The 13,600-nt window shown below is 42.2% G+C and overlaps 1 protein-coding gene across 11 annotated transcripts in view; it reads left to right on the top strand.

Moving 5' to 3' along the window:
* RUSC2 (RUN and SH3 domain containing 2) overlaps positions 1-13,600 on the top strand; it is a 57,323-nt gene that overhangs the window by 14,248 nt on the left and 29,475 nt on the right. For 4 of the 11 annotated variants that reach the window (XR_014823224.1, XR_014823246.1, XM_005660219.3 and 1 more), the window contains exon 2: positions 4,781-4,929. The exons of 4 other annotated variants lie outside the window; for them this stretch is intronic. The gene's annotated coding sequence lies outside the window, so the exon portion shown is untranslated. Of the gene's footprint in view, positions 1-4,780; positions 4,930-6,599; positions 6,902-13,600 lie in introns of those variants that run through there. 3 more of the 11 variants (XR_014823231.1, XM_084988533.1, XM_084988563.1) reach the window with 1 other exon arrangement.

Consider the following 13,600-nt stretch of genomic DNA (forward strand, 5'->3'; position numbering starts at 1 on the left):
CAGAACCTTATTGTTCTTCTATGTTGGGCCATTAGATTCCCTAGGTCCTACTTCCTTTGGGTGGAGGCCCAAAATCTTGATGCCATGGGCATTGGGGCTTGTCTTTATTCTGAGATTTTTAACCATAAATGGATTTCTGTCCCCAGGGGAATACAGTGGGGCCACAACTGAGGGGCAGTGGAAGCACAGAGGTCCTTCTTTCTCTGCTGGAACCTCCACTTTGCTACCCAGAGGAGCTCTAATACAGTTAGCCAATCAGGAAATTCCAAACCCTTTTCCTGAAACTCTATAAACAGCTTGAGGAATCTCTCCAGCTAGAATTGGAAAAACTCCCAGCAAGAAGAGCTGAGTCTTATGTAACTTTATGGACTGCCCTTTTAAGGAAAAAACAAACTGTTCCTCAGCAAGTGCTGGACTTTTTGGGCACATCCTGCATTCTTTCCTAGATGTCCAGCAGTCCCATTGGAAGCAGCTAACAGGTTAGAGTTGAAAACTCATAGGGTTCAGCGGGGAGAGATGAAGAAAGACGGAGAGAGGACATCTGTCATTCTGGCTGGAACATGCTATTCTGGTTCTTATCCTGCAGCTCCTGCTGGCAGTAAAGGGAGTGCAGTGTTGAGCTGGAGAGAGAGGAGCTGTACCTGGAGAGACACCCTGCACAGCGGGAAGCCCTTTATCCTCTCAGTACCCCACACCCCAACAAGGAAGACTAGAACTAAGTGTGTATAAATATGTCCACAGCTGTAATAAACCAGATTCTCCTCTGGAAAAAGAAATTTTTCCATTTTAGTTTGGTGAAGTTGAAGTTCCTCCTTATTTCAATTCAGCTGAATGTTTTAAGTTGTGTCCCAGGCTCTAGGCTCAGTTTAATGACTGCAGAAGTGAATAAGACTGTCTCTATCCTTAACATGCAACCAAGGGGGAAAGAGAAAATGTATAGAAACAGTTATAATACACTTCCTTGGTTTATAGTCCTGTGTAGTTTAATTCTCTTATTCTTAATTCTCATAAAGGTAACCATCAGGTTTATGTCCACCTGTAAACTTAGGGGCTTGCTAATTCATGATAAAAATACAAGAAAATCTCCCCTTTTCAGGTGGGACCGGTTATTTTGCTAGATTATTCATGAAAGGGGCAGGCACAAGTCTCAAGACTATTCTTATATTAATTAGTTGGGGTTTTTTGGTTTCTTTTTGGCTGCACCTGTGGCATGTGGAAATTCCTAGGCCAGGGATCGAACCCGTGCCACAGCAGCAAGCCAAGCCATTACAGTGACAACACTGGATCCTTAACCCACTGCACCATAAGGGAATTTCCACTTAGTTGTTTTTATTTCCATAATTTTCTCAATCTAATATAAAGCGTTTTATTTATTTCTTTATGGCCGCACTTGCGGCATGTGGGCCAGGGATAGAACCTGCGCTGCAGCTGTGGCAATGCTAGATCCTTAACCTGCTGCACTGCACAGGAACTTCCTACTGTAAAGTATATTATAACTTTGAATGTAACTTGAATCTTTCAAAGTAACTGATAGCTTTTTCAGTGAATATGATTTGCCCTCAAGGATGCCTGTAGCTTTTGCTTCTTCCCTGAAGTAAAGTATTAGGCAAACATCTAGTACAGTGGGTAGCTTAGTAGATAATTAAATAATAACTATTGTTGTTATAAGTATTAGTCTTTTGCTATAAGTCATTCATTTCCTTCTAGTCTGTGGTGTGTGGTGAGGTGTAACTCCAATGATTTCTGACCCTTTGCACATTGTTCTTGGGTTGCTTCTGTAGTAGTTTGATCCCTGTTTACAAAGCCTTTAACTATTAGTGATAGAGCCTAGAGTCACAGCCCTAAATCTTTGCTCAAAATGAGTTCACCCCTACCCTAACGCCTTTCATCCATGTCTACTGTGTCCAAACTCATCTGAGTGTTGATAGTTTCCTTTCTGTCCGTGGCCATACCACATATAGAAGTAGGAGGGATGGAGAAGAGAGGATTTGGGACCTCAGTCGCAAGTGTTGGTTTGGAACCTGGGAGCAGGAAAAAAAAAGCCTGGTAGTGGCATGGGATAGTGTTATTAAGCATAAATAGAAAGATAAAGGCTGTTTATGGCACAGTCTGCACTCCAGAATGATAATGCAATAAAGCTAAATTCCACAGATGTTTTTGAAGTGCTTTATATGAAAGGAATTAGCCAGTCTGTCAGCTCCAATACAAATAACCTCAGAATTCTTCCTCCACATTCCTCCATGGCTCCTTAGAGAGGAGCTGCCTCTGAAATATGTGTATCAGCCCTGTGAGAAGTGAAAAGAATATCACTAGGCAGGCCCAGCAGAGTCAGAATTTTGAGATGTAGACTTTGAATTGAGAGACCTTCAAGGTTAAAGTAGAGATCAGGACATTATGGCCCATGCTGACTTTATATGGCCCACAAGCTGAGAATGGTTTTTACATTTTTAGAGAGTTGTTTAACAGGGAAAAAAATCAAAACACAAGGAATATGTGGCAGAACTTTATGGCCCACAAAGCCTAAATATTTACTCTCTGGCCATTTACAGACATAGTGTGCTGAAAGGAGGGTTTACTGAAAGCTCATCAGATGCTGCAGGATGTGGGAACATGTGTTTTAAACCCCAGGGTAGGCACTTGCAGAAAAAGAGGTGTCAGCATCAACGAAGAATAGATTATTTCTCCTTTCCAAGAGCTCTGGAAACCTGGCAAACTAACCAATTGCTGGGCTAGAAAAAGTGAAGCCTTGTGTTGGGTTTCGAATACAGTATTGCCTTTGTTCTGAGCAGTGGAGTACATCCTTTCATTAACGTTGCTTTAGTGGGCCTTTATGTTAATTCCAGTTTGAAATACTACTGCTTAATGCTGATTCAGTGGGATACAAGCCTCAGATTAATGTCCTGGGCCCAGGTGTAAGGGAGAATTAGGGTTGTAGATGGACCAAGTCGGTGAGTAGAGGTGTTTCTTTTTGCTTGCATTTTTCTGCTTTCTCTATTACACATTAGTGGAAATTAATACCTTTTATCTAGGTAAGCAGATTCTTGACTGTTGCAACTATTCCTCAAACCAGTAATGGGAGTATAGGCCTGAAAGAAAGGAAGTGTACCTCCAAGCACAGACCAGGTTCACTTCCCAACATGCCACTATGACCTAGAAGGAAGAATTCATAGGCCAGAGCACTCTACCTATATGCATGAATGACAGTTATATTTCTAAAGTATTTTGGTCCAAAGAATTCATAGCATTTACATTTCTTGCTACTTATTTTTCTAATTTTTCAGATATTTTTTTCTTGCCACAACACCAGAGGTGGATACAGTTAGTCCCCTTTCTGAATGGAAAGCCTAGAATTTTGAGAGAACAGGTACCCTGCCCCCACATGACCCAGCAAGTTAGAGAAAAAGCCAAGAATGAAAGCAGTGTTCCTATCCTTGGGCATCCTGCCACTATCTTTCGCTTCCAGATGGAGCTAAGATCAAACTCCATATCTCTAGTCATCAAATCGGGTTGTTTCTGAGGCTGCATTGTTGTTATGATGACCAGGTAGATAAGCCTTGAATGACAGGGGGGGGGAATGTACTGAATTGAGTGGTTCACCACCCTGCCTTCCTGCTCCTTAAGATGTTGATATGTTGTGTCTCTGACGATGGTTATGAGTCAGCCTTAGGCAGGAAGATGATGGAATCACTGTTATTGTGAGCTTGGCTGCTTGGCTGCTTTCTTTGCACTTCAGCATTCCTACCTGGTGTGTGGTACATTTTTGTCATTCCACAGCAGTCTGCATGACCCCTCAGTAGGCCAGTCTACATCTATTTACATCAGCTCTCCAGCTGCTAGCCTCCTCATGTCCCTGTCTGCCTGATGGGACAGGATGAAATCTGTGTTAGGAGCTGCCTTTTAGGACATGAGTATGATATCCAGAGTACTAGACACTGTGGTCAAAGTGTAAGGTCCCTGGGACCCCAACCTCATGGCCCTGGGGGAGAAAGAGGCCTTCAGGAAAGATTTTTCTGGGCACTGACTACTGGCTAGGTGAGAGCTTGTTTTTTGCTGTTTCTATACTATTGGGTCATTACTAGGAAAGAAGCTCTGGCCAAATAAATTTTTAAGGTATTTGGTATACCTACTAAAAATTCTGTGCAAATCAAATAAGGATCAGCCTAACCAGCCTTTCTTTTCAAATATCCCATAAAACCCTCTCAGATGGATTATTTTCTTTTTCTCACAAGGTCAGCACTCACAGCACTAATTTGGGACTTGTCATTGACAAGGCTGAGCTTCTGCTTAGTTGAGTAACAGTCTTTCTTTGATTTTTTTTTCAGATCATTTCAGTGCAGCCAATTTGTGTGTGTGTGTGTGTGTGTGTGTGTGTGTGTGTGTGTGCGCGCGCGCGCGCGCGCGCACGCCTTCCAAATGATGTATTAGGTTTCTTGTCCAGGCCTACCTGAGTTATGAGAATGTTGTGAACAACACCTCTCAATTGAGGTCCACCTGGTACCAGAGATTTGGGACCAGACAGCTGGACATACGACAGCTCTGTTTGTTTCTTTTCCCCTTCCCTGTCCCTGTTAATACTGAACTGTTTTCAACAAAGCTTATTTCCTCCAGAATCCAGCTTAGCATCCTGGAGAAGCCTAAGGCTACTCCTATAGCAGGAAGCTGCCCTAGATTTGGGCAGTAACCAGTAGAACTTGATGCTGACGCCAGAGTGTAAAAATAAACACCTCCTACAGTGCTGTCTTAATCCATTGGCATCAGAGTTACTATTATTAACCCATAGGCCTCACAGGCAGCTGTGATGGGCAGACGACAGCCTGGACAAACCTATCCTGCCAGCTTGGGATCAGACCGTTTCTTTCTTACATCTACTGGAATCTGATCTGGGGCCCTGAAGAAGCACCATCACTCTGGGAGCATGCCCCACAACAGGTAATACTAGAGATGGATTAGTATCTTTGGTTTGAGAGCATCTTAGCCTCCCAGGGCCAACCTGCCAGTACAGAGTATTATGGGCACAGGATTAGTGATTCGGTCCTAGTGCAGAGGAGGGGAAAAAGGAACATGACTCTTTCTAGTACCTTTGGCCCTTTCAAGAGGTTTTGCCTGCCAGTTCCCTGGACCTGGAGCCTATAGATTTTCTGGGAAATTGGGAAAGGGCTCCATTGGTCATCTGACAAAGATGTAATAATAGTGACCATGACTGAGCACTTACCTTGTACCAGACACTTACTTACAATATCTTATTTAATTCTCCATCAAACCTTTTGAGGGAAAATATCATGACAGTTTTACAAATGAGGAAGCTGAAGTTTAGTGAAGTTGAGTAACTTCCTAAAGTCTACAGCCAGCAAGTAGCCTGGTCAGATGTGAATCCAGATCGTCAGCACCAAAATTCTATACTCTGAATCATTATGGAACCTAGGATCCTAAATATTCAGCGCCCAGGCAAGACTCCAGCTATCTGCTTTGATAAAGTTTTTGTTTAAGTTGGAGTTCCCTTCTTGGCTCAGCAGAAATGAATCCGACTAAGAACCATGAGGTTTTGGGTTTGATCCCTGGCCTTGCTCATTGGGTTAAGGATCTGGTGTTGCCATGAGCTGTGGTGTAGGTTGTAGACATGGCTCGGATCTGGTGTTCCTGTGACTGTGGCATAGGCCAGCAGCTGTACCTCCGATTAGACTCCTAGCCTGGGAACCTCCATTTGCCACAGGTACAGCCCTAAAAAGACAAAAAAGAAAATTGTTTAAGTAAATATCAGTTTACTCTCACTTTAGTTTGTTTTTTTGTTTGTTTGTTTGTTTTGGTTTTTTTTTTTTTTTGCTTTTTAGGGCCGAACCCATGGCATATGTAAATTCCCAGGCTAGGGGTCAAATTGGACCTTTAGCCGTTGACCTACATACACTACAGCCATAGCAACACAGGATCCAAGCTGCGTCTATGATCTGTACCACAGCTCACAGCAACGCTGAATCCTTAACCCAGTGAACGAGGCCAGGGATCAAACACCCACATCCTCACGGATACTGTGGATTCTTTTCTGCTGCGCCGCAACAGGAACTCCCTCACTTTAGTCTTATAACCAAAGCAAATACAGCATCTGGCACACAGAAATGGTCTTTGCTGCCACCCACTAGTGAGGCAGTCTCAGTGCTCTTACCAAGCACCTTGAGCTGGACTCATCTAAAGTCTATTGGAAAATGTGTCACATCCTGGAAAAGGCTTTTGACTTGGCTGAGGAGTCTCAGGGACTATGACCCCTCTGCTGAGACTAGGTCCAGACTAGAACCTAGTTCCTGGGGAGCAAGACTTTGATGGTTTCTAGCAGTCATGCTTAGGAGACGTGTGCTTAAAAGATAATATTTCCTTGAAGGGCAACTAGGCGTCCCTCTCCTCTTTCTCCTTCCTCCCCCACCCTGTCTCCACAACTGGCTGTGGTAATACAATCTAGATTCTTCTCATAGCCTACTTCACTGTGCATATGCGGCCATTTATTTACAGCTTTTGACAGTCTGATTGGATAGCAGCTTACCAGCATGCCTCAGTCCACTGCCTTGGGGGAGGGGAAGCAGAAAACACTCTGGCCTTGCTTTCTGGAGCCTAGGAGCCAAAAGGAGCAGCCAAAGGAAGAGCAAAGGGTTGACCACACTGAATAGTCAAGGAGACGCATAGGGGCCTTTTTTTTTTTGTCCCAGTTGACTTGCTTCTGCAAATATACCCTTGAGAGCTATCCTCCAAGCAAAGCAGCCCACGCTGAACTTTTCAGCACCCACCCAGATATACTGTTTCCTGCTTCTTGCTACTCACTGCTCACCTACACCTAGCATTAGGGACTTTATCTCTCCATCCCTTTATCCACTGCTGCATCCTCCATTCCCTCATCTGAAGAAGTCAGTGTTTCAAGGTAGGAACTAAATCTTTCCTAATTCTCTAGAGTTCTTCTCTCTCTTCCTAACCTAATCCTCAAAAGAGGTAGGGTTTATAGCAAATTCTCAATCTTTAGGAACTTCTAACTACAGCAGTTAGAAGCCAGGCACTGGAAGTATAAGAGTGTGTGTGTGTGTGTGTTTCTGTGTATTTATGTTGGAAGGGGGAGGGTGAGGAGGACATTGTTTAGCACACTGCATAGGAACCTTCCCTTGGGTCCAAGGTTTTAATTTGACTTAGTTTATAATTAGAGCTATAAAGGACCTTAGGAAGTCATCTGATTTAGCCTCTGCCTTTGAACAGGTGCTATGAGTTGAACTAAGGAAGGAAACAAATGATTGATCTAATGGAGGAAGGTTTACACTTGCTGGCTGAATTAGTGAAAGAGAATATTTTTCTAGGTACAATCCCTTTTAATCAGAAGGAGACCTTGGGACAAAGCTGAGTTTATTATTATCATATTTTTATGGAATAAAGGAAAGCAACCCTTTACAGCTCAGTGAGGGTCAGTGGCTGCTAACTTATTCTTTTCCTGGGTATAATCCTAGTGCTGCAATCTCCATTTAATGATTTGGGGCCTTGGGGGCTTTAGGCACAGCTGAGCCTGAGAAGTAAAAGGCTTAGAACTTGTTGGGGCTCCACCTATAGATGTTTTGTTTGTGATTTGGGTGACATTAAAGGCGCTTGCACACTTCCAGTTCATAAGGGAGAAGATAATCTTGGGAAAAAGAAGATAAACCGGAGTTCCCGTCATGGCGCAGTGGTTAACGAATCCGACTAGGAACCATGAGGTTGCGGGTTCGGTCCCTGCCCTTGCTCAGTGGGTTAAAGATCTGGCGTTGCCGTGAGCTGTGGTGTAGGTTGCAGACGCGGCTCGGATCCCGTGTTGCTGTGGCTCTGGCGTAGGCTGGTGGCTACAGCTCCGATTCAACCCCTAGCCTGGGAACTCCATATGCCGCGAGATCGGCCCAAAGAAATAGCAAAAAGACCAAAAAAAAAAGATAAACCCACACCAGGTGGTGCTAGGTAAAGAGTCCATTCTGTTTCATAGCTAGGCCTCTCCTAGAGTATGTGTGACTTTGGGGTGTGGACTTTTAGCTGAATCTTTCAGCTAAAACATTTGAGAAGACAAAAGCAAAGCAAGTTCTGTGCTTTGAAAGAAGACTCTAGTTAGGGAGGCCTGATAAGGAAGCAACTGGGTGTGTCTGGGACAGCCTTTCAGGGTGGGCCTCTTCCAACACACTCCCAGCATGCTGGCTGGAGCTCACTTGGAGTCCAAAATAACCTAATAGCAGTTCAGAATAGTGGCCTCCTTAGCTAGGAGCAGCTACACATAACCCAGAGGAAAGATAAATGTGCTCCTGAATGTTGGCTCCTATTCCATGTGTGGAATCAGATGCCTGATGCCATAGCCAGGTGCTCTCAGGCACTAACAGCCTGTTTATTCTCCTTGCAACTCAGCCCACACACCTACGGAATGACTATTACCACCAATGCTTCAGTCTCCAAATTCTGTCTGCACCTCTCACGCATTTGAGAGACAAGTACTTACTTGTCTTGTAGCAAATTCAGTCTCCCCTAAATGTCATGACCTATAAAGACATAGAACCTTGGCAGGCATGGAGGGTAATTATACAAACTGATTTTTCTGAATTCATGTAGAAAGTTCATTTCCATGCTCTGAAGTCTGCTGTTAATGCAGTTAATTGACATCATTATCCAAACATATTTGATTCGAGAGCCATGAGAAAGATGATTTCTATCAGTTAAATAAGTGTCTTTGGGGGCCCTCACAGTGGAGAGAGGGAGTTGGAATGTATGAGGCTTTAGGCCTCCCCTACTTCAACCAGAGTAGCTCTGTTTTATGTATTGGAACTGAAAAAGTTTGAAACCACTACTCTAACCTTTATCTCACATCCTGAAACATATTTCTTGCTGTGCTAGCCCTCTCCAGAGGCATGTTGGCAATGACTTAAACAAAATTATGGAGTTCCCGTAGTGGCGCAGTGGTTAACGAATCCGACTAGGAACCATGAGGTTGCGGGTTCGGTCCCTGCCCTTGCTCAGTGGGTTGACGATCCGGCGTTGCCGTGAGCTGTGGTGTAGGTTGCAGACGCGGCTCGGATCCCGCGTTGCTGTGGCTGTGGCGTAGGCTGGTGGCTACAGCTCCGATTCGACCCCTAGCCTGGGAACCTCCATATGCCGCGGGAGCGGCCCAAAGAAATAGAAAAAAAAAAAAAAAAGACAAAAACAAAATTATGAGCCCCTCAAGTTAGGCTCGTACCCCTAAACATCTAGCACAATGCTTTATACACAATAGGAGTGTGTATTCAGTGGATACTTCTGGCTTGATTATTTGATTGATTGATTTACTGACTGACTACTGAGATGATACTGATTAATGGTATCAGGCTGCTTCTACATCCAATCGGTATATGTAGTAAATCTTGGGGGGGGGGTTGTTTGTTGCATTTTAGGGCCACACCTGAGGCGTGTGGACGCTCCCAAGCTAGGGGCCAAATTGGAGCTACAGCTGCCAGCCTATGCTGCAGCCACAGCGATGCAAGATCCAGGCTGCATCTGTGATCTACATCATAGCTCGAGGCAACAGCGGATTCTTAATCCACTTAGCGAGGCCAGGGTTGAACCCACATCCTCATGGATCCTAGTCGGGTTTGTTATCTGAGCCACAAGTGGAACTCCCAATCATAGTTTATTTTTATTCATTATGATTTGAGCACTCTGACCTTTCCTACTGAGAATCAGTCATGCAATCTGAGGTGAAACATGGCCCAAAGAAGTTGTTTTGATGTAGACAATACCTGGTTAGGTCAACACAAGCAAAAGGACTTCCTGCTGATTTCCAAAGGTGAAAGGTGAGCAGAGTGGTTATTGGGAAAATCTAGGGACAGATATATGCCAAGATCACATAGTCTTAACTATTTTTTACTACTGCTTACTTTTGCCAAAAATTACCTGCCTGAGTTGTTTCCAAAACAATTCAATGCCTTGATTATGGGAAATGCATTCTTTTTCTCTGCTAAGCTACACTTAAAACATGCATATTTTTCTGTAGCCTCCAGTATATATCTACATATCTTTTGAAGGAGGGGAGATTGGTTTTATTTTGTTCTTAATCAATTTATGTTTTATAAATATATAATTAGTTTTTAAAAAGTCAAGTAATAGAAAAATAACATTAGTGGGAAAATTGGCAAAGTCCATGTAGTCTTTAAGTTTAGGTAATAGTAATATACTCAATGTTGATTTGTTTTGACAAATGCTCCATTATTACGTAAGATGGTAGCGTTAGGGGTACTTGTTGGAGGACATACAGGAACACTCTCAACTATCTTTGTGACTTTTCTAAAAATTACTCCAAAATAAATAGTTAATTTTTAAAAGTTTATACATAGCAATAAAGATATTCGCAATGGAAAGAAAGCCAAATAGTGCCGAATCTGAGACAATGAACATCAAAATCAATAACATCAACAGTAGATTGTGATCCATTGAATTAAAAAAAGGAGAAGCCAAAAATCTGTACTGATACCAAAAAAATAAATAGGAAGGAAAAGGGAAATCATTCCTATATTAGAATGCCAGCTAATAAATGTAGAAAGAATGATAGAAAGAAAATCATCATTTTCAACTCACAGTAAATAACTGATTCAAGCAAAAGTTATCAGTGGATGCTGGAATTTTTAAAGAGATACAACAATGCATTACATTTCTATAAAACTTATAAAATTTATAGAGCAATTTCACACACTGTTTTGAGTAGGCTACTGTTCACATCTATAGCAGGAGATATTATGCATCTCCCCTTAGCCTCCACATCCTCTTTTTCACCTAGTGACTCCCTATAAAATAGCCTGGTCCAGGCATAAGAATGCTCAGTAGCTAGTGATTATAGTCTTATATGTTTTAAATTCACCACCCCCAGATTTCTCTCATAATCTCTTGCTAATTGCTTATCTTTGAGATTTTATCCTTTAAAACATTTCACACATAGCTGATTTGTAATCTGTATCTGACATTCTTAATATTTGAAGTTCTTAATATTTGCAGTTTAAATCTATTTATTGGTTTCTTTTATTCTTCATGATATCTTATTTACATACACATTTGTAATCTTTCATGAAACTACTTTTTGCTTGCACTTTAATTTTGAGAATCCTATTAACTTTAGTTGGAGATCTTTTCCTCCAAAAGTTGGGAGGAACAGCCAACCCTGGATTATTTGAACTTACTTCAGGGGTCTCAGACTAATGTGGGAGTCTTGGGTTTAGCCTTATAGTGGTCCAAGGCTTATCATTCTGACCAGAATGGAAATGCTTTGGGAAATTCTTGTCCTCCTCCTTGCTTATGCCACATCTCATTTTTCCCCTTTTGGGTGGGGGAAGTAGCCTTGGAGATTTTTCCTATTTACTGTGAGCCTTGAAATGCTTTAAAAAGTCTATGTCACAGTTTCCATTGTGGTTCAGCAGATTATGAACCCAGCTAGTATCCATGATGATGCATATTCGATCCCTGGCCTTGCTTGCTCAGTTGGTTAAAGAGCTAGTATTGCTGTGAGCTATGATGTAGATTGCAGACGAGGCTCAGATCCCTAGTGGCTGTGTTGTAGGTCAGCAGTTGCAGCTCCAGTTCCACCCCTAGCCTGGGAACTTCCATACACTACAGGTGCTGCCCTGAAAAGCAAAAAACCGAAAAGTATATGTTATACAGGATGTAGTTTTTTTGTAGTGGAAGGGACTCTCTTAATATCTTGTTCACCATAATGCAGAAACAGAAGTCTTTCTGTACAATTTGATATACTACTTTTGTGTTGTTTGCTTAAGGTCTTTTTAAGTAAACTTTCATTATAAACATAATTCTTATGGTTCCATTATATTCCATTGCATGGTTAGACCACCATTTAATTAGCCATTTTTCTATTGAATATTTAGAATGTTTTCAAATTTTTGCTGTTGCAAATAAGACTGCAGTGAACATCATTGTGGTTTTGTAAAGTAGATCAGGGAGCTGAGGATATAAAGAAACAGCATATACTACTCAGCCATAAAAAAGAACAAAATAATGCCATTTGCAGCAACATGGATGGAACTAGAGACTCTCATACTAAGTGAAGTAAGTCAGAAAGAGAAAGACAAATACCATATGATATCACTTATATCTGGGATCTAATATATGGCACAAATGAACCTTTCCACAGAAAAGAAACTCATGGACTTGGAGAACAGACTTGTGGTTGCCAAGGGGGAGGGGGAGGGAGTGGGATGGACTGGGAGTCTGGGGTTAATAGATGCAAACTATTGCATTTGGAACGGATAAGCAGTGAGATCCTGCTGTATAGCACTGGGAACTATATCTAGTCACTTGCGATGGAGGATAATGTGAGAAAAAGAATGTATGTGTGGGAGTTCCCGTCGTGGCTCAGCAGAAACGAATCGGACTAGTGTCCATGAGGACTCAGGTTCAATCCCTGGCCTCTGTCAGTGGGTTAAGGATCCCTCGTTGCTGTGAGCTGTGGTATAGGTTGCAGATGAGGCTTGGATCTGGCGTTGCTGTGGCTATGGTGTAAGCTAGCAGCTACAGCTCCTGTTCAACCCCTAGCCTAGGAACCTCCATATGATGCAGGTGCAGTCCTAAAAAAAAAAAAAAAAAAAAAAGTATATGTATATGTGACTGGGTCACTTTGCTATATAGTAGAAAATTGAACGAAGGTTCAATCCTTGGCCTTACTCAGTGAGTTAAGGATCCAGCATTGGCCTGAGCTGTGGTGTAGGTTGCAGATGCCGCTCGGATCCCAAGTTGCTGTGGCTATGGCATAGGCCAGCAGCTACAGTTCTGATTCAACCCCTAGCCTAAGAACCTGCATATGCCATGGGTGCAGCCCTAAAAAGATTAATTAATCAATCAATTATTTAATTAAAAATAAATAAAATGGCCAAGACTTGGTAACAAATGAGTTGCACAGACGATTAGTATCGAAAAACTTCAGAAGATGTTCATGGTAAAGAAAAGCTTCCATATGTGGTAGATACCTAAAAAAAAAATAATAATAATAATAAAAAGTCAAGGAAACTAGGGAAAGCACAGAGATACTCAGATATTCCTAATGGAATGAGCCAAAACTCAGAATTCAGAATCAATTCAACCTGTGATGGATCATGGATGGATAAGTAGGAAGGAAGGAACTTTGAATACCACATTAAGAAATTTGGACTATCCTACTATAGGCATTTGGGAGTCAATGAAGGCTTTTTAGTAATAAGGTGACATACTGAAGGTAGTACTTTGGGGAGATTAGTCTTGTGTCAGTATTAGGATAGTTGAGAGGAAAGAGCCAGGATGAAAGCAAGAAAACTGGTTAAAAGACTATGTAATAATTCAGAGGAGCAGTGATACAGGTCTGAAGTAGGATGATAGGAGTAGGGATGGGAAGTTGAAAGGCAATGTAACAAGTGGTTTGGAACACTGACTTTAGAATCAAGCAGTTCTGTGTCTGACTCCCAGATCAGACCTCACTGACTGAGTTACCTTAGGAAGTTTATTCAATATCTCTGGGCCTCAGATTTTTTATCTATAAAATAGAGATAATAAAGGAGTTCCCGTCGTGGCGCCGTGGTTGATGAATCTGACTAGGAACCATGAGGTTGCGGGTTCAATC

This window comes from Sus scrofa, chromosome 1 (genome assembly GCF_054392235.1).
Source record: "Sus scrofa isolate SSC_HxYL_T2T_F1_AM1 chromosome 1, Sscrofa_HxYL_maternal_Yorkshire_Landrace_v2.0, whole genome shotgun sequence".
NCBI lineage: Eukaryota > Metazoa > Chordata > Mammalia > Artiodactyla > Suidae > Sus > Sus scrofa.